The sequence below is a fragment of the Dendrobates tinctorius genome, unplaced genomic scaffold (genome assembly GCF_039654945.1).
Source record: "Dendrobates tinctorius isolate UK_male_01 unplaced genomic scaffold, ASM3965494v1 ptg000070l, whole genome shotgun sequence".
Lineage (NCBI taxonomy): Eukaryota > Metazoa > Chordata > Amphibia > Anura > Dendrobatidae > Dendrobates > Dendrobates tinctorius.
Window position 1 is genome coordinate 87,119,911 of NW_027361738.1, and position 20,118 is coordinate 87,140,028.

The 20,118-nt window shown below is 43.4% G+C and overlaps 1 protein-coding gene across 5 annotated transcripts in view; it reads right to left on the reverse strand.

Moving 5' to 3' along the window:
* The window catches only part of DYNC1I1 (dynein cytoplasmic 1 intermediate chain 1), a 463,207-nt gene that overhangs the window by 275,364 nt on the left and 167,725 nt on the right, over window positions 1-20,118 (reverse strand). The gene's annotated exons all lie outside the window — the stretch shown is intronic.

The window sequence follows — 20,118 nt, forward strand, 5'->3', positions numbered from 1 at the left end:
TTCGTCAGTTTTAGCAGGGGAGTAACAATAAGGAGTGATGCAACAAACCAAATTTATACCTGGTAGCATTTTCCTATTTAGGGTTTCTTTAGGATGGGGCACCCCACAAGGGAAGAGGTTGGGTGGCGGATCCTGGTGATGGGAAGACCAGGATGAACAGCTCACTCACTAGGGCAGACAACATGCTCTCTAGTGGTGGGGAAAGGACATTCTCAATAACTCCATAATTCACCAGTCACCTTGTGTTCTTCTATCTACTACAGAATTGCTCCCAACAACTCTCAGTAGCAAAAGAACAATTATTGAGGATACGGTCTCCAGACCACTGTATGGCCTCACAGTCCCAATCCATGTCCCTGTTGCCAAATAGGTACTGTCCCTTTAAGAACCACTCACATTTTAACCTACAGCAACAGTGGTAAAATAGCCCATAATGCTAAAGCATTTCATGCAGACTAGCTGCAACCTTTTCCAGGTCATGTCAGCAGCGCTGCAGCCAATCGCTATGCTCAGCGGCTCGTGTCATTTACATCGGCAGAGCCACTGAGCTTTGTAATTGACTGCAGCGCTGTTGACATGAAGTCACCGCTGCAGCCAAACAACAGAGACTGAGGCAATGATGGAGACACAGACCTGGACTCAGGGAGTGTAAGTAAAACTCAGTTGGACTTTTCTACAGCAGATTGAGCCTTTGGGCAAAAGTTTGGTACCAGCAGACAACTCTCCCCAGTGTTGGATGTCACTCAGACAACAAATCCTCTTACAACAGACAAGCCCAGGAGTAATGGATTCCTAGGCCAATGACTGGTTCTCCAAGCACGTCAACATTTTTACAGCACTTTCCTCTCTGGGACTGGTCTTTGCCTGCTGTGATGCTGGGACCCCACCTATCATGGAATCAGGGGTCTCGTGTTCCCAGCACTATAGGATTATGTTCTCCTTCATCCTTCCGCAGCGCACCGTTTCCCCGCCTCCAGGCTTGCTGTCTGTCCATGGGGAGGTGCATTCCCTATGATTGACAGTTCAGACCAGTAGGATGGCTGCGCGGCTGGTACAGCCTGTGCTCTCGCAGATGATGCCGGCACAGGACACTTTGCTCCGCACATTGGGGGGGTCCAGCAATCCACTCAGACCAGAGCTTCTAACAAGCTGTAGACTATAGAATGAAAACGTCCTCATTTTTATAAGCACTTTGTTTTTTTCAGTTTTACCCATTTCAGAAGTTCAGACAAGTATTGGCTGATGCTATAGTACTGTATGTGGTGATATACAGAAAATACAATGTTATAGGAGATCTGGGGAAGACGCGCTGTTATGGGGGATCTGTGCATGATGAACTGTTATGGGGATCTGTGGATGACGCACTGTTATGGGGGATTTGTGGAGGATGCACTGTTATGGGGGATCTGTGGATGATGCAATGTTATGGAGGATCTGCGGATGATGCACTGTTATGGGGATCCGTGGATGACGCACTGTTATGGGGGATCAGTGGATGACGCACTGTTATGAGGGATCTGTGGATGATGCACTGTTATGGGGATCTGTGGATGATGCACTGTTATGGGGGATCTGTGCATGACGCACAGTTATGGGGGATCTGTTGACTTACTGTTATGGGGGATCTGTTCATGACGCACAGCTATGGGGGATCTGTTGACGTACTGTTATGGGGGATCTGTGGATGATGCACTGTTATGGGGATCTGTGGATGATGCACTGCTATGGGGATCTGTGGATGATGCACTGTTTTGGGGATCTGTGGATGATGCACTGTTTTGGGGATCTGTGGATGAAGCACTGTTATGGGGATCTGTTGATGATGTACTGTTATGGGTATCTGTGGATGATGCACTGTTATGGGGATCTGTGCATGATGCATTATTATGTGGAAACTGTGGATGACGCACTGTTATGTGGGATCTGTGGATGAAGCACTGTTATGGGGATCTGCGGATGACGCACTGTTAGGGTGCTCTGCGGATGACGCACTGTTATGGGGGATCTGTGGATGACGCATCATTATGGGGATCTGTGGATGACGCACTGTTATGGGGATCTGTGGATGACGCACTGTTATGGGAGATCTGTGGATGACGGACCATTATGGGGGATCTGTGGATGATGCACTGTTATGGGGGATCTGTGGATGACGCGCTATTATGGGGGATGTGTGGATGATGCCCTGTTATGGAGGGATCTACAGATGACACGTTCTAGGTCACAATAAATTATAACTGATATTTTGCATTATTTATTTATTATACTTTTCTACAAACTGATCGATGGCCGCCAACGTTCCAGCATAGCAATGTTCCATAGGACCCTGCACCCGGCTCTGCCCCCCCAACTCCAATATTCTATTTGGGAACCAATTTTATTCCATCAACCGCGGATTAAATCTCCGTCTCTTGCAGCAGAATAATGCCTTCTTACATGTGATGGTAATTTGGACAAGCAAATGACAGCTCACATCTCCAGACACAAATGCAATCCTTTCTGTATTGTGCCGGCGCGGTAAGAATAGTGTGCGGCACAATGAGCTATTCAGCTCCAGCAGTTTGAAACCAGACTCCGGCATATCCTCCCTAGAAGCTGATTACACCGAAATCCACGTCTTCCTTTGTCCGTAGTCCATCTGCTCACATAATAGTGTGAGCCTAACATTGCAATCATGTAGGCGTCAGGTACGGTACACAACACAACGCGTTTCCAGTGTTTACCGCACAATATATTCCCATTATTCAATACCGGCCGGCGAGTGAGCAGGAATCAGGCTCTGCCGATAGTAGGGGAGGTCGCGACAATGCAACACTAGCTCTTTAATTAGGAACACGGTAATTAGTCTTTATTATTCAATGGAAGGAATTTGTGAATCATTATATATTGTACGTTTTAGTCTTTTTGCGCGTTACATGTGATAAAAATTGGGGCTAAAACCACTTGATTCCCTTTAAAGGACTCCAACCAGTATAAAAAATTCTCATTTAACCTTTGCAGGTTCAATTTGTGTGTTTCCTACATCCTTGCTGGTCTTTACTTACAGGTGCGTCTCACAAAATTAGAATATCATCAAAAGTTAATTTATTTCGGTTCTTCAATACAAAAAGTGACTCTCCTCTATTCTATAGAGTCATTACACACAGAGTGATCTATTTCACAGATCACTCTGCAATGTATGTTCAAGATCCCTCATAGATTTACTTATTGGTAATAATAAAAAGAGTCTAGATAAAATTGATTCAGAGATTGAGCAGATTCGAATTCAATTACTTGAGAAACTATCTGGATCAGAGGTGGAGGCCTTTAATAAGGAAATTGATGCCCAATTGAACATGTGGGAAAAAGAAGTAAAAGACATTAAGGCCAAAAAATTCCGAAGGGATCTTGATGACTCTAAAAATGGCCGAATATATAGGTGGCAAACTAATACCAAGGGCAGCTTGGAGACTTCTAGATCGTCCTCCATATCCTCTATCTCTTCTAGAGAAGATGAATTTAGATCCAGCAATCGGGTCTATAATCTGAGAAAAAATACCAATAAAAGAAGGAATGAACATTATAGAAAGAGGGATAATAGGATGGATTTATTGACATCCTCTAGACTCCAGGTAATTAATCTTTCAGAGTTCCAGCTGACTCAATCACAGATGGAAGTTTTAAGTTTAGGACTCTCCTTTTCACCTACGGCTCCATTTAATTGTTTTACAGCGGTAAAAGACCTCCACTTATTTGCACGAAAACTAATACTTAAAAAACTACACGATAAGGGTAATGATGGGGATACATGGAGTCCCAAAGAAATGGATGCTATTGCCATCTTAGAGGAACTTAATGAAGAGAATGAAGGACCTGTCAATAAGGGTAAGTTCAAACCTCCGGTTCCAAAAAATTTCCCCCCCTTAACCTATATTCAAATGTTGAAATGTTTGTACGGCTAGTTACCAATGAATTTGAAAAGATTTCGAGACATGTCTCACATGGTAACCTGTCGTTCGCTCAGAGGGAAGCACTTAAAGAACTTAGTAAGATGAAAGAGGTGGTGATAAAACCTGCCGATAAAGGGGGTAACGTGCTGATATGGCCCGTTATAGCATACGAGAGGGAGGCATTCAGGCAATTGAGGGATGAGAGATGTTATCAGAGAATGACCTTCAATCCCACCACAGCATATCTACAGGAAATCAAAATAATTTTGGAACATGCCTTTGAAGACGGGCTGATCAATCGGGAACTTAGAGACAACCTTGTACCAGAATTTCCTAAGGTGGCATGTATATATTTTATACCAAAAATCCATAAAGATTGTATTACCCCACCTGGACGACCAATCGTGTCGGGCAATGGGAGTCTATGTGAAATTGTATCCAAGTATTTGGACTTCCATTTGAAACCCTTGGTCTTTGACTTGCCATCTTATGTGAAAGACACTAGTGATGTCCTTCGTAAAATCGAAGGCATCCCATTTGAAGAGGACATGTGGTTGGTTAGTCTTGACGTTGAGTCCTTATACACCTCCATCCAACATCAGGATGGTATACGGGCTACTCAGACTTATTTAATGATGGCGCACTATGAAGAGAGGTTTGTTGATTTTCTGGTGACACTATTAAAATTTGCCCTTGAGCACAATTAGTTTAAGTTCAAGGAAACTATTTATCTACAAAAACAGGGCACGGCTATGGGGGCAGCGTTTGCCCCATCATATGCCAACTTATTTCTGGGCAAATGGGAGAGGGACATCTTCTTTACCCGCCCGGTTGCCTTTATTGAGAAGGTCCTGTTCTGGGCCCGCTATATAGATGACATTCTTCTCATCTGGCAGGGAACAGAACAGGACCTTCTCAATCTCCTCAGTATGCTTAATGATAATTCCATTAATGTCAGGCTTACGTGTAAGCATAGCCAGTCCGACATAGACTTTTTGGACATTAAAATCTTCAAGGGATCAGACGGCTTTTTACATACCGATATGTTCCGCAAAGAAACGGCGGTAAACTCTATCCTACACGCCACTTCTTCACACCCCAGATCACTGGTGGAAGGGATTCCAACAGGACAATTTCTCAGGGCAAAACGCATTTGTTCGAGTGAGGAAGCGTATCAGGGACAAGCAGAAGATCTTACATCTAGGTTCACGTCTAGAGGGTACTCCAGACGAAGCATCCATAGAGGAATGAGAAGGGCTAATCAGGCGAAGAGAATAGATCTGCTTGTTCCTAAATATAGACCTCTAGAAACACAAAAAGTGAGATTTATCTCCTCATTTAATGATAAGTGGCACGAAATGAGACAGGCGTTAGATAAATACTGGCCAATCCTCATGACTGATAGAACTCTAGCGAAATATGTCCCCAAATATTCCTCGATTACATATAGGAGGTCCAGCAATTTACGGGACAAATTGGTGCACAGTTATCATATGGGTTTAAAACCTGAGAGAGCATTTGGATCGAAGGGTCCCAAATGGGGTTTCTTCCCATGTAAGGAATGCATTGCATGTCCTAATATGCAACAGACTTCTTCTTTCAAATCCAGTGATGGTGGCATAACATATAACATCACGCAGCACATTACCTGCAATTCTATTGGTGTAATATATTATGCTGTATGTCCATGTGAAAAAATATATGTTGGCATGACCTCCAGGCCTCTAAAAATCAGAGTTAGGGAGCACTTTAGGGACATTAGAAATGCCTCTGATACCGAGGATAACACAACTCTCAAATCAGTTCCGAGACATTTTAAATTGGTCCATGGGAGTAATCCCAAACTACTCAAGGTCTGTGGAATAGACAAGGTTCATATTGACCACCGTGGTGGAAATTGGAAGAAAACATTAGCTCAAAAAGAAGCCGAATGGATATACAAGCTGGGAACGGTCCAACCAAGGGGACTCAATGAGGTTCTGAGCTTTGCCCCATTTCTGTAGGATGCTCTTGTTGTAAGGTGTAGGTTGGCTCTCTTTGTTTTATTTTATTCTTTTTTTATTCCCATTTTATTCCTAGTTTCTGTATTACATTGGTGTGTGGTGTATTTGGACATCGGGTCAGGACGATACCTTCAAGCCTACTGATTGAGAAGCTGTTACATTCCATCTGATATTGGAGGGACTTGAATATCTATTGGTCGACACTCATGGGAAATCAAGAGAGAATGTGATCATCGTGGGATTTATTTTTCAGGATTGCTGTATGTCTATACTGTGGACTCTGATGTCTAGATAGAGTGTGCACTCATCAGTACATTCATGTACGTCCTTGGGTTCACACATTACCTGTTTTGGAGTCCTCACCTTTGTAATTTCAATATAGTCATGTGCTAATTGACTTGCACATGGTTGACACCCTGGTTATAACTACATTTCCATACAAAGTATTTAGGGAAGGAATACGTAGTGATACGTTATGTTATATTTTCACATCTCCATATGGCCATCCTTTACTTAACGGTGTTATGTTGCTCTAGTTATGTTGACAATTAGGGGGATAATTCATGACATCATATGCCTTTGATTGCAATTCTCTAGTGTACGATGTGATTCATATTGTATGCAGTTGAAATTTTCAACTTTGCCGCTATATGTATTACTGCTCAACTTTCTAAATCTTTATTAATCATACAGTTCTCTCTATATTAATAATCTTTAGAATTTTCTCCTTATATCTCATCAATAGATATTCACCTATGTATATTGTATGGTTTAATGGTGAAAATGTTGGAAACATGTATTTCTGTATATATAATCTGACAGGACGCTATTTAAGTCTATCATTTATCTATAAACGATGCATTTGAGCAACATGATTTCAAGACACTTTATTATACCTTAATCTCTATGCATCTCCCAGAGCACCGTGCACACTCTGTGCGGATACGTCTGTTGGATGGGTTAAGCCTGCCTCTCTTCCCTGACACGTCGGGTGGAGGAGTGGCTTACCTATCTGCAGCGTTATCCTGCAGCGTGGTGCGTCGCCGTGACAACGCGCTCACCCTGGCCTCATTCAGCCGTCTCCACATCATGACGTGTATGATGGGGAGTGGCTGTGCGGCCGGGGGACGCACGCCATGATGACGTCACACGCCGGGCACCGGATGATTTCTCAGCGGTGAATGATTTGCAATCATGTTGCTATATATACTCTAATACACCCCACAGCCATACTCACCTACCTCCCAGGACGAAGCTAAGGCGAAACGCGCGTCGGGGACCGCGGTATCTCAGGTCATATGTGCTCAAATTAAGGGGGCTTATCAGCATTTCTATGGGGACTTATATGCTATGCACACTCTGTGTCATTCCTTGTACCATGTCTGTGATATGACTATGTGGGTATATACCACTTTATGCTACCTGGCATTTTTAATTGCCTAAAATAGCGCATTTACAATCATTGAACATTCTGGCCTATTCTTTTTGCACGTTTACTTTATGTTACAGCTGTGACAGCAGACTTACATTTTGCACTATTAGCACTTTTTTAGGACTGGGTTGTCCAAATTATAGCAGTGTTATATTATAATAGTATATGTGTCTATGCAGTGTCATAGCGGTGACAGGGGGTGAATACATATATCATTACCTCTCTATTTGGACATGAATTTTTGTCCTAAGTATTATAGTAATGTCGTGCATTTAACTTGGCCTTATTAATGTATTAGCTGCTAAGAGCTCTTTTTGGCCATTTGGGTCATATATATTGGGTGGTGGCCATATCACTGCCATGGATGCCTATAGCTCTCTTTCTTGATAGTAATATTATTACAGCATTTTACAAATCAGTCGCCTAAGAATGCACATACGTTATATACTTCTTATACCCCTTATTGATACACTTGGTCACGATATCTTCGACATCGGATTATTAGGTATATCATTTTTTGTGTATCTGTACATGTTTAGCACATTTGTACCAGTGATATCCACCGATATATCCATCTCTTTTTATGTTTATTTTTTATGTCTATCTTTGTTATACGTCATTCAATAAAGTAAATTACATTTTATGGCATTATGCTTCCTTGATCTTTTTGGTATATACAGTAGTTGGGGAGTGCCATGTATTTTCAGGCCCGAATTGTGGATATTTTTATTTCTGTTAATGTTGATGGTTATGGCTTACAGCCAATGAGAACCCAAAAGTCATTATCTCAGTAAATTAGAATACTTTATAACACCGGCTTGAAAAATGATTTTAAAATCTGAAATGTTGTCCTACGGAAATGTATGTTCAGTAAATGCGCTCAATACTTGGTTGGGGCTCCTTCTGCATCAATTATGGCATCAATGCGCTGACTTTGGTCTTGATAAAACACAGTGGACCTACACCAGCAGATGACATGGCTCCCCAAACCATCACTGATGGTGGAGACTTCACACTAGACCTTGGAAATCGCGGTCCCAGAGTCTGGAGGAAGAGTGGAGAGGCCACAATCCAAGCTGCTGGAGGTCTAGTGTGAAGTTTCCACCATCAGTGATGGTTTGGGGAGCTATGTCATCTGCTGGTGTAGGTCCACTGTGTTTTATCAAGACCAAAGTCAGCGCAGCCGTCTACTAGGACATTTTAGAGCACTTCAAGCTTCCCTCTGCCGATGAGCTTTATCGAGATGGAAATGTCATTCTCCAGCAGGACTTGGCCCCTGTCCACACTGCCAAAGGTACCAACACCTGATGTTGTACAAACAATAGTATCACTGTGCTTGATTGGCAGCAAACTCACCTGACCTTAACCCCATAGAGAATCTATGGAGTATTGTCAAGAGGAAGATGAGAGACACCAGACCCAACAATGCAGATGAGCTGAAGGCTGCTATCAAAGCAACCTGGGCTTCCATAACCCCTCAGCAGTGCCACAGGCTGATCGCCTCCATGCCTCGCCGTATTGATGCAGTAATTGATGCAAAAGGAGCCACGACCAAGTATTGAGGTCATTTACTGAACATACATTTCAGTAGGACAACATTTCAGATTTTAAAATCATTTTTTTCAAGCTGGTGTTATAAAGTATTCTAATTTACTGAGATAATGACTTTTGGGTTGTCATTGGCTGTAAGCCATAATCATCAACATTAACAGAGATAAACACGTGAAATAGATCACTCTGTGTGCAATGGCTATATAATATGAGTTTCACTTTTTGTATTGAAGAACTGAAATAAATTAACATTTTGATGATATTCTAATTTTGTGAGATGCTTCTGTATTTCTTTAGCAGGGACTTCATTGTTGTGCATGCCCAAAAATATCACTGACATCATTGGAGACGTCTCATAAGAAATGCCAAGAGAGACGTTCACATTATTGAGATAGGAGATGACAGTTAGTGTTCTTAAAATCCAATAGGGGAGGAGGAACTGGAGGCAGAGACAGATATTTTGCTGAGATTTCTCCTGAAATGACAGCTACAGTTATCCATAGAACATTATGAGCACCACTTGTCATTTCCGATCTCAGAAATAGAAAAATCTGTGTACACTGAAGGCACATTTTACCTGTGAAGTAAGTCCAGGAGGATGATTTCTCCAATAAGATATATGACAAAGTTTATTATTTTAATGTGTTCTATTGATTTATGAAAAAAAATAATAATTTAAATGACTGTTACTTTGTAATACAATGGAAAAGATGAAATTATTAGAAAATTCCCCTTTAAGAAGTCCAGACCTCGACTTCGATATTTATGCAAAGAAATGACAATAAGAAAATTAAAATTATTCCAAAATGCGTTGAAAGGTTTCAGTGAGTGAAAGTATTTTGTGTATTAACCTCCTGAATAGTAATGATTGATGAAGGATTATGAGAGGTAAGAGGCAGAGATGTGTATTCATGTGTGGGCCAAACGGAAGAAATACCCAAGTGATTTACATCATGAAAACCTTTGAGTTTTTCCAGCTCATTTATTAAACTTGTTACAAACAACATTGAAAAGAATTGTCACAATTTAAAGGTATAAAGCGCATAGGAATCATACAAGGGGCTCCTTTAAAGAGCAACCATTGTTTTATTTTTGTTTTTTCTTTTTTCATAAGTCAATTGGACAACTGAAAATAAGAAACTTTGTAATATATCTTATGTTTTTCCTCCTTATTTTTCTCAAAATTCTTAGCTCACAGGTAAAATCTGTCTTCAGTAAAATACAGGCATTCCCATTACTGAGAGTGGAGGTGACAGTTGGTGCTCATAACATTCATTTCAGTAGAACTAGTACCTAATGCAGTGTTTCCCAACTCCAGTCCTCAAGAGCCACCAACAGTTCATGTTTTCAAGATTTCCTTAGTATGGCCCAGGTGATAATTATAGTACCTGCACAGGGAATAATTCCATCACCTGGGCAATACAAATGAAGTTCTGAAAACATGACATGGTGGCTCTTGAGAACGGGTTGGGGAACACTGCCCTAATGGTTCCTGCATGAGCAGAGATAGCCCTAAAAATAGACTAGATGATGGAAACTCAGACCTAAACTGCCTAAAAGGCCGTTGAGTGCTTCACATTCCTTCTAAATAACCGGAGGGCAGAGTAGAGTGTAAATTACCTATAAAAGGGAAAGTGTGCTGAAATAGGAAAGATCCTAGGGTAAGTAAAAGAAACCACAAAATAAAGTTTAAAACAGGAATTGTTTGAGTATATGCTGCCAACTTCCTAAAAAGAAACAGAAGGTAGGTGCAAAAGTAAAGAAAAGAACCAGCAAGGAGATAAATCCTTGCTGGAATTTCACTGACTGTTCTGATGTTAGGCTAAAACCTGGTGGGACTGGCCGGATAGTTCAGTGTGTATGGGAGTCTCCCGACTCTCCTTCTCCACAAAGAAATTTCACCTGCTAATTCTTTAACTGTATTCTGTGCGGCGATAAGCCGCCACCAGAGGAGTCTGACAGCGACTCATTCAGAGAGAAATAGGAGCGCTCGGCCGAGCGTTACTGCGAATAGGGGGAGTCATGAAATCGCACTATAACTGGTGCTGCACTTGTGAAAATGATGGGAATAGTTAGCGGACAGGTTACGGGAGAAATGGACAGTAGGAGCTCAGCGCAGTGACATTAGTAACGGGCATCACGGCTCCAATTTTTATGGATATGGCTACTGTTAAAATATTCCCATTTGGGACATTTATGGCCATATATGTCTTATAAATATGGGGCCCATTGCTGGGACCTGCATCTATCTCAAGACTAGGGCCCCACCATACGCTGTCAGAAGAGGAGAGGTGGTCCGCATGCCCACTTTGTCCATTAATTTCTATGGGCGCTCTGACAATTGTAGAGTGATGGCTCTCTCCATTCCCGAGAGTGTGCAACACAGCCCCGTTCTCAAGATAGACACAGGCCCCATCTGGTTATAAGATATAATGGAATGTGAGATCTATACATCGAGGCAAATTTGTTACTCATTAGCCTAAAAAAGCTGGTTACTAGCACTGCGGGTCAATGACGGTAGCCATATTGAGTCTATGGCAGTAGCCATATTGGTTGTCAGCCTGTTTTCCCAGATGCAGATAAACTATGGGCCTCATTTATCAAATCTGTCTAACAGTAAAACCGTCTTTGTTACCCATAGCAACCAATCAGTGCCCTGCTTAAATTTCCTAAATGTCTCTAAGAAAATGAAAGCTGCGCTCTGATTGGTTGCTACGGGCAACAATAACAACTTTACTGTTACACGGTTTTAAGAAGTGAGGCCTAGTAGCCTTCACAACTGGACTTAGAAGGACTACTTAAATTTGTCCAGGTGGATAAATATATTTTTAAAGGTGCTAAAAGAAGTAATATTGATCCCTAGCAGTTCCCGTACCCACATTTATTTGGTTCCCTTTAGTCCAATTTGGCCATACCTGCTCAGTCAGTCACTGGACACTGCCTTTAAGAACCTTTTTAAAATGTAATTTAAAGGGAAATTCCCTCCAACCTCAATGATTTTAGCGCAGAGATTAATTATTAGCTTTCTGTGATCCTAAAGGAACTCTGACAACTTACATAAGTCCTTTTATGAACTGCATTATCCCCCAAAACCCATATTTAGGCCTCACGCCTGTCCCGGATTTACTAAAGTCAACGGCGGATTCGGCTACTGGAAACCTTACACTTATAATGTTTGTTTTTATGACTCTTTATACCAGAGAAATTACAAGAAGAAGAACGCTTCCTGCCACCATTTCACTGGATTCGGTTTCCACCATGAATCACCCTGTGGCTTTTTATGGGCTCGGTTAAGTTCTTGTTGTTGGCGAGTCCCAATCTTTCCCCTTTACAAAAATCCCGGCGCCCCTCTCTCGTGTCATCCCCTGTATGGAGACGAGGACGTGCTGACCGTACATATATATAGACACTCAGTTCTGGTTTCCATGAGGCTCCGCTCTGTTGTAGACGGTAGCCCGCCGCCGTCACTCCCATCTTCAGAGTGCGCCAGTTGTGGCCAGGGGCTGCGGTGAGTTTGAAGTGGAAAAATGTCAGGCAGAGACTAAAATAAGACCACCGAGTGTATTCCTGTCCTAACCAAAAACATTTTCCTTGTGTATATGCTACGGGGCTACTGTGAAACATCATCCACCACATTAGTGGCTCCCGCCCGCTACCGGCTTTCAGTTTGATTGTACAGAATGAGAAACACTGGCGGCGTAATATCGGCCAGATGCAGCCGTGTGGATTGGTGACTCCATTCCTCTACATCTCCCGAATGCAACGTACAAGAACAAGATGTCACATGAAAGTCCCATCCTATTTAGCTGCATTTAGGGGGAAAGTGGCAGCAGATGGCATTCAGAGTATTACTGCCTGGGTGCGGCTCTCTAGCTGCTGTGGAACTACAACTCTCAGCATGCCCTAACAGCCTTTGACTACTGGATTCATCTGTAACCTGTAGCTCTCTACCTGGAGCAAAACTACAACTCTCAGCATGCCCTGACAGCCTTGGGCTACTAGAGTGGTCTATAACCCGTGCCTCTCCAGCTGTTGTAAAACTACAACTCTCAGCATGCCTTGACAGCCTTTGACTACTGGACTACTCATCTGCTCCCGATGGCTCTCCTGTTGTTGCATAATAACTACAACTCTCAGCATGGCCTGACAACCTTTGAAAACTGGCCTTATCTGTAACCTATGACTCTCCAGCAGTTGTAACACTACAACTCTCAGCATGCCCTGACAGCCTTGGGCTACTAGAGTGGTCTATAACCCGTGCCTCTCCAGCTGTTGTAAAACTACAACTCTCAGCATGCCTTGACAGCCTTTGACTACTGGACTACTCATCTGCTCCCGATGGCTCTCCTGTTGTTGCATAATAACTACAACTCTCAGCATGGCCTGACAACCTTTGAAAACTGGCCTTATCTGTAACTTATGACTCTCCAGCAGTTGTAACACTACAACTCTCAGCATGCCCTGACAGCCTTTGAAAACTGGCCTTATCTGTAACCTATGACTCTCCAGCAGTTGTAACACTACAACTCTCAGCATGCCCTGACAGCCTTGGGCTACTAGAGTGGTCTATAACCCGTGCCTCTCCAGCTGTTGTAAAACTACAACTCTCAGCATGCCTTGACGGCCTTTGAATACTCGACTCCTTATCTGCACCTGACGGCTCTCTAGCTGTTGTGAAACTACAACTCTCAGCATTCCCTGACAGCTTTTGAGTTTTGACTATTGATTTCGACTGTTACCTGTGGGTCTCCAACTTTATAAAGTTGCAACTCTCAGCATGTCCTCATAGCCTTCACCTATTGTAGTAGCCTGCCTTAGTCTCTTCCGCTGTTCCAAACTACTACTCTCAGCATGTCCACACGGCCTTTGACTATTGGAAGATGTCTAGACTACAACCAATTGATCTTCAGCTGTTGTGAAACTACAACTCTCAGCATGTCTAGATGTCCTTTGCCTACTAAGGCCTGCTTCACACGACCGTTGTCTGTCAGTTGTTATCCGCGAAAATGGCGGAAAACGGATCCGTGATCGTTGTGACATCAATGGGTGTCGAGAGAGAGAATTTTTTTATGATCCCAGAACGGCATTACTGGGTTAAAAATGATCCCGGAGCAAAGCTTCCGGGCATGCGCACATGAAAATAGCGGACCGTCTAGAAGAAAAAACGTTGCAGTGTCCGTCTCATCCGCCCTGGAGCCAGAAAAATTTTGGCGGATCCGTCAAAAAACGGGGGTGACGGACAGCCGTCAGTCAAGATCCGCCAATTATGTAATTTTTGGCGGATCCGGTTTTTTTTTTCAAAAATTGGCGGATTATGACTGACGTGAAAAAAATTAAGTGTGAAACAGGCCTAAGGCTTCAGTTTTCTGGCGTCAGTCAAAATCCGTCGCTCGCAGAAAAAAACGGATCCTACGGATTTGCCTGGCGGATCCGTTTTTTTCCCATAGACTTGTATTAGCGTCGGATTGTGAAGGACGGCCTTCCGTTTCGATCGTCGTGCGACAAATCCGTCATAAAATTGCTATTCGTCGGCCTGAAAAAACGTCCATAGGAACGTTTTTTGTCTGTGTCGAATAGACGGACGGTGACGGATCGCCGTCCGTGGTCTGTGGTCTGGTAGAATGGACGCCTATGGGCGACGGATCCGTCCCCGTCCGTCACATCACGTTTTCAAGTTTTCACATCAAGTTTTTTTTAAACTGAGCATGCCTGGAAGAATTTCCATTCATTAAATTTAACCCCAAAACCTGTTCTGGCAAAGAAAAATTCTCTCTCTCTCGCTCTCAAATTCCTTATTTTTATAACATATTTCCAAGTGCACAGTATTTATAGTTTTTTTTTATTAATTTTTTTGCAGCCACTGACGGCTGCCATTTTGCTTTGCTGGAGTAATCTACAACCTGTGGCTCGCCAGGTGTTGTTAAACTACAACCCACATTATGTCCATATAACCAGGGCCGGCCCAAACGTATAGGCGAACTAGGCGGCCGCCTAGGGCGCCGACCCAAAGGGGGCGCCAGAGAAAAAAAAAGAAAAAATTATAAAAAATCTTTTCAAAAGGCAAAAAGTTTTAGGGATGGAAAGAAAAGTGTACATATTTAAGGGCAAATATGACGCAAGAGAGGTTGGTTGGGTAGGCAACAATTTCGATAGAATCTGAAGTTGCTAAACAAATTAATCTCGGTGACTTAGTGTCATCCTTTTCAAAAAAAAAGGCAAGGAAACAAAAATTTTAATTACCTATGGTCGTTTTTGTTTTGTGTTATTGATTACTTTGTTTATATTTGTCCTATACAACTTCTCAGAAGATTAAAGAGTTAGGAGAGAGTTAATTAATCATTGTTGTTGTGGTTTATTTTGCTCCTAAATTTATATCCCAAGTTTTCATCTACTGCCAAGAATAGTAGGGGCGCAACAAAATAGTTTTGCCTAGGGCGCCGTAATCTCTCGGGCCGGCCCTGCACATAACTATAATTGATAATAGTAGTCTGGAACCAGGGACTCGCCAGCTGTTGCAAAACTCTCAGGCTATGTGCACACAGTTTTTTTTTTTTTTCTTTACATAAAAATGCAAACGTTTTTCAAGCAGGAGCCACTTCAGGAAATGCTCCTTTTTTGAAGAGTTTTGCCAGTAATGAAGCGGTTTTGGAAGAGTTTTCTTTCCTAAAGTCTTCTTTGCAGTCTCTTGATTGGACAATGTCTAGTTTGGAGCGGTCTTCTTTAGGATCCTTTTCAAAGAAGTCGCATGCACTCTCTTTTTTCCACCAGGCATTTTTCAAAACCTCTTTAAGAATAATGAAGCTAAAATAAAGACTTCATAGAAACAGAAAAGTGGATCTTCCATACAAATTGAACAAGAAGAGTGTTTTCAAGAGCTTCTGAGCCTATGTGCACATGGCATCTTCAGTAGTATCCTCAACACATATAGTATGATGCCCCTACAGCCACACAACATAGTATGATGGCCAACACATACCTCTGCAAACAGTATAATTGCTTCCCACTCAGCTCTCCACACAGTGTATACTCTATAAACAGTAGATAACACAGGATCCACCATTCACAATAGCTGATGTCACAGCTCACCTCCACCTCCCGTACAATGACAGACAACCCCTCCATATACAGTAGATAACACAGATCCACCATTCACAGTAGGTGATTTCACAGCTCACCTCCTCCTCCTGTACAATGACTGATAGCACCTCAATATACAGTAGATAATACAGGATCCACCATTCACAATAGGTGATGTCACAGCTGACCTTCTCCTCCCATACAATGACAGACAACCGTTCTATATACAGTAGATAATACAGGATCCACCATTCACAATAGTGGATGTCACAGCTCACCACCTCCTCCTGTACATTGATTAATAACACCTCTAAATACAGCAGATAACGCTGGATCCACCATTCACAATACGTTATATCACAGCTCACCTCCTCCTCCTGTACAATAATTGATGTGAAATCTATATACACTGACGAGCAAAAAGGTAACAATGTTTTGATCTTCTGAATTTCAGGCTCCATATCTCACCATCCACTACTGCTTTGATAATTTTATAGACAGTGCTCTTGGCTATCTCATACATAAATGTGACTTGCAGCTATTTAGCACATTATTAGTTGTGCAGATCCTCATTATGTCACTGCATTGTTACTGTTTTGTTCCTGGTGGTGGAATATTTTTTTTCTTCCTGAATGCCACAAATTACAACCTGTTCTCAAATTCCCTAATATCTCTGTGTTATTACGATGATTCCCAAGCGAAAGGTCACTGGTTCGAATTGAGGAGCAGCCATGAAGAAAATGTCCCAAGAAAAGAGAAACAGCATCATCCAGCTCATCGATAGCTGTCTTTTGGCCAAGAAAATTGCCAAACTGCATCTTGTGAGCGCCATGACAGAAGCCAAGAGGTGGACGTCCAGACAAAATATCGGAGTCACCATGTCAGCCTATTCCTATCAGTTCTGGTGTGACAAACACGGCAGTGGAGGTGGCAGCGAGATCACAGACGTCCATGCAAGTGGGTCGCCCTCACACCCAGGGCTGTGGGGTACTCGGTACCGGGCCCGATGAGCTTCAATGGGAGATGTCACGGCAGCGGTGACCCGGCCCGTGGCCCTGGGCGCCCATTATAAAAGGGGAATGTTTCAGTGTGCTTATGGTGGTGAAAGTTTCTAAGTGATTCGTGACGCCACCTGTGGTGTTCGGCAATGTGGATGTAAGCCGACGCTGCAGACGGATCCTCTGGGACAGATGGTGTGGTGCAGCAGTGATGTTATAGCCCTCCACAGGCAGGGCTGTAGTCCCAGGGCAGAGTAGGTGAAGTGACACGTAGATGGTGTAGTGTCAGGCGCAGGGGATGCAGCAGTGCTGGCAGGTTGGCGCAGGAATAAGTGGAGGACAGCAGGGTATGTAGTTCCAAAGCTTTACTCACAGTCTGTTGTACAAACAGGTGCCTGCCTCCGTGCCGTGTCCTCCGGGTCAGGGACTCAGTCAACCTCCAGGCCAGAAGGAATACTCCTTTCCAACACTCCGCCAACATGTGCCTTTCTGAACGTATCCTCTTATAGCGCCTTTGAGTGAAGTACTCCTAGTACTGAGTTACACTGGAGTGCCTCCTGTCTGATGTTCTTATGAACTCTACTTGTACGGCAGACAGCTGTAGTCTGCTTCGGGGACTCCTTGCTACTAAGTCCCGGCTCACTATCCAGTTGCTGTTGTGCCCCCAAGTCTTGTGTGGGAATAAAGTGGTCACTACTTCTATTCCTCCGGTGTCTGCTGCAGGACCATTAGTATCCATACAACCTCGGGGACCAGGCTCCGGCCTTGCGCTTAGAACTTCTAGGAAGGGTTCTCTTCTAACCCACGTCCTCTGTTCCCCTTTACTCCTCACGTCCCGTACTAATCCTTCCTTCTATGGAGAATCAGTCTTTCAGGCTACGTTGCTCTCTCTCTTCCTTTCCCGTGCCAGCAGACCCAGGTCACTGGGATCTGCTGCAGCACTTCCATCCATCTATCCCTCTCTCCGGGGATCTTCTTCTCTCCAGCTCTTTCACCAACTGTCCTCTCATCCTAAACTCTTCCCGCTCCTTGTAATGTAAACTAACTCCTCCCACCTCCCAGCACGTTTCGTGTTCCCAGCAGGGAGCCACCAATGGGTGCTTTGCTATACTCCAAGCAGGGAGCCGCCGAAGGTGCTTTGCTACACTACTTTGTGGTGTGGGGTGCAGGTGTTGGAGCGTGGTCAGGAGTCTCCACCCTACCTAGATGGTGGGATACCACACCTCAGGAGGAGGTGCAGTACCTCTGTGGCGACTGAGCCTCAGGGGCGCCACACAAGCATCGGGTGACACACAATACACAAGTCTGGAATGAGGGGCCGAAAAAAGTGAAGAATCCTCAACTTCGGTATTGTGATAAGGATCATCGGGTCAAGTTTGTAAACAAGTACGAAAAGTGGACAGAAGATTGGAAACAGGTGATTGGAGCGATGGCATGAAAGTCAATAGATTGGGCTTTGATGGGTGCAAATGGGTCTGAAAGAAACAAGTGAAAAAGGGGCTAATGGATCGAGAAATTGTAGGAACGGTAAAGTTCGGTGTAGAAAACCTGATGATATAGGGATGTTTCACGGCCAAAGGTGTTGGATACTTGACCAGGATTGATGGTGGTCTCAATGCTGAGATATATGTGAGTATTCAGTACCCAACAAGATGAGTTAATTCGTACACTCAAGCACTATGGGTATGAAAAGGACAACTTAGTGTTCCAGCAGGAAAACGACCCGATGCATATGTCCAAGATTAGAGAAGAAATGGTTCAATGGCAATGAAGGAGAGGTGCCGGAATGGCCTCACAGTCCCCAGACCTCAACCCAATCAAACACTTTTGGGAAGAGTTGAAGAAAAATTTTTTATACATACCCAAGTGAGGCAACCAGTATACACCAACGATGGGAATGTGTAGAAGAGACCTGGGATCAGATTTCGGTCGAGACATGTTTGAATCTGATCGAAAGCATGACCAGAAGGATTCAGGCAAAGGTGGATTTACAAAATACTAACAAAATAATAAAAATGCAAATGTTCATCTTTCAGACTGCTGCAGATACACAAGGGTTAATTTGATCACAGACAACCCCTTTCTGAATGTAACCTCATGGAGAAGCCCCAGGTATCTCTACTGACATTATCACAATCAACTAACCGGCATCTCACATCTATTACCCACTCTGTCTGGGTTTGGTGTGGACTATGGATTTTGAGATCTGATTTAATTTGGGGATCTGGATTTGATTTAAACGGATAATTTAGATATATTAAAGATAGTAATTTTTACTCCAAGCAGTTTCTGAACATCCCCTCCCTCTATATACAAACCTGGCATCCAAGATGTCACAGTTAGGAAAGTATGTTCTAACAAACCCGACTTTATGGCAAACCACATCCCATGGCAGGCCTCTCTATTCCAAACCTTGCCCCAGAAAAGACCAAACCCCTATAAACCCCACCCCAGAGAAGACCACTTACTCACAAACCGCACCTCACGTCAAGCCACCCTATGGCGAACCCTACCCCAGAGCAGACAAGACGTGGACAAACCATATGCCATAGTAGGCCAGATTTTTACAAACCTTGCCACAGAGCAGAACATGTTGTGACAAACCCTATCCCATGGTAAGCCACCTTATGACTAACCCCACCCCAGAGCAGACCAAACTCTGACAAACCCCACCCCGGAAAAGACCACATATTGACAAACTGCACTCCACGTCAGGCAACCCCATGACTAACCTCACCCCAGAGCAGACCAAACCTTGACAAATCCCACACCATGGTAAATCGCCCTATGAAAAACCCAGACCCAGAGTAGATCAAACCCAGATAAATCCCACTCAATTGCATACCACCCTATGAAGAACTCCACACAGACAAATCCCATCCCATGGTAGGCCACCCTATGACAAACCATACCCAAGGTCAAATCCTGACAAACTCCACCCCATGGCGGGCCACCCTATGACAAACTCCCAGCTCATGGTAGCCCATTCTATGACAAACCTCACCCCAAATCAGATTGAACCTCTAAAAATTCCACCCCACATAAGACCACATACTGACAAACTGCACCTCAAGTCATGCCACCCTATAGAAAACCCCATCCAAGAGCAGACAAAACCCAGATAAACC